Here is a 2211-nt window from a genome sequence, read left to right on the forward strand (position 1 = left end):
AAAATTACCAAATAAATAAGAGAACTAAATCAGAGCTTGAAGCAAATGTACTTGGTGGACAAATACAGAGTATTCCAACCAAACACAGCTGAATGCACACTTTTCTCAGCTGCACATGTTTCATTTTCTAAAATAAACCACATAATGTTCCATAGGTCATGCTTAAGTTTACGCAAGAAAACAGAAATTATCCCACGCATATTATCTGACCACATTGCAATGAAATTCTAAATAAATGGCAAAAGAAATCAGAAAATAAAAACCCTAAACACATGGAAATTATGCAACACCCTACAAAAAAACCAATAGGTCACAGATGAAATTAAAAAAGAAATTCAACAATATCTACAATTCAATGAAAATTCATGTAAAACTCATCGGAATTTATGGGATATGATAAAAGCAGTTCTCAGAAGGAAATTCATAGCTCTGAAATCACATATTAGGAAAACAGAAGGGGAAAAATTAACATCTTAATGCTGCACGTCCAGCAACTAGAAAAGGAAGAGCAAACCAAACAAAGAGCTGAATGATGTGTAGAAATCATAAAGATTAGAGCAGAAATTAATTCAAGGAGATGAAGAAAACAGTTCAAAAAATTAATGAAACAAAAGGCTGGTAGTTTGAAAGGTTAAATAAAATCCATAAGACCCTAACTAACCTTAACAAAAAGAGGAAAGAAAAAATTCAAATACGAGCCATAAGGAATGAAAAGGATGTAATTACCACAGACCCAGTGGAAATTCAGAAGATTATCAATAGGTATTTTGGGAATGTTTACTCTCACAGAATAGAAGGCACAGAAGAAACGGACAGATTCTGAGATAGGTACAAATTACCAAAATTCAATAAACAAGCTATAGCCACTCTCAATAGCCCAATAACAGCCAATGAAATACGAGATGTAATAAATACCTACCGACAAAGAAAAGTCCAGTTCTGGATTGATTCATAGCTGAATTCTACAAGAAATTTACACAAGATGCAGTCCTTACACTCTTCAAACTCTTCAATAAAATTGAAAAGGAAGCAATCCTCCCAAAATTATTCCTGGAGGTAAGTATTGCACTGGTAAGAAAACCTGGGAAAAACACAAATAAGAAAGAGAACTATAGGCCAATCTCACTCATGAACATAGATGCAAAAATCCTAGCAAATAGAATACAGCAAATTATTAAGAAGATCATACCCCATGATCGATGCCAGTATATGCATGTGGCCACAGGTTTAGGAAGGACCACTCCAGCAGTGTACACCGCCTGGAAGATTCCTTTCAGGTTCACTCTTCTGGTTATTTCTCTAATTAATACTGGAGCTACTCGTTTGGATGTCAACTAATTATGAACACAAAGAAAGTTGATTTCTACCATCCTCTTCACACCCTCATAAATCCATACATTGGCAGGGATGGCAGTTATGAATCCTACTAGTTTTTTTATTGCAAGACACTCCTACCTCACAATGTCATTGTAGGAGTCAGCCTGGGGGATGCAGAGCCCACAACAAGAACTCTTGTGAATAGTCGAAGTGGAACATATTGCTAACATCTTCTACATAATTTTCATATAACAACATGTATAACTCCTTGAGCACTTCTGCATTACTCAAATTTAAAGTGTTCCACATAAAATCCTGTGTCACAGAATATGGTTCTTGACGTACATTGTCTTTGTCTGGCTCAACTGCACCATGAGATGTTATGAATTCATTTAGTTTGGGTACCGGCTGTGTGTCCCAGAACTGGTATATGCTTTTTGCTATCTCATCAATGTTCCTGGATGGACCCTGGCACGCTGGCAGCAGCTCCACTGCTCGCTCTATGTCCTGCAGCTTCTGCATGGGGATGGTGGCAATCTTTGAAGGCTGATGAATTTTAATGTACTGGGAATCAGACGCAGAGTCAGACATTGTGCCTCCAGAATTTGGCTTCTTTTTTCTCTTTTGTTTCTTCTTTTTCTTTTTGGCTCCCAAATCCCCTCCAGGACTTCCCTTGGTTTGTTCCATCTCCTCCTTGTCCTCATCTATTCAGCACATATCTTGGTCGTCCAGCTCCAGGATCTGCTGGCTAGCCACAGACTCGCTGTCCTCCACCATTGTGGTGGCATAGCTGAGACTCCGTGCTCTGAGCAGCTGGGACATGTGCTGGGTGCAGCACAGCTCTGTCTAGTGCCACCTCTTGGATTTCTTTCTTCTTTCAGCAGACACATACTG

The 2211-nt window shown here is 38.6% G+C and overlaps 1 pseudogene; it reads right to left on the reverse strand.

The window, feature by feature from the left end:
- Positions 1–1189: 1189 nt before the first annotated feature.
- LOC101573179 lies at positions 1190–2094 on the reverse strand (annotated as a pseudogene).
- Between the last annotated feature and the right edge of the window lie 117 nt (positions 2095–2211).

Source organism: Octodon degus, unplaced genomic scaffold (assembly GCF_000260255.1).
Source record: "Octodon degus isolate 3935 unplaced genomic scaffold, OctDeg1.0 scaffold00243, whole genome shotgun sequence".
Lineage (NCBI taxonomy): Eukaryota > Metazoa > Chordata > Mammalia > Rodentia > Octodontidae > Octodon > Octodon degus.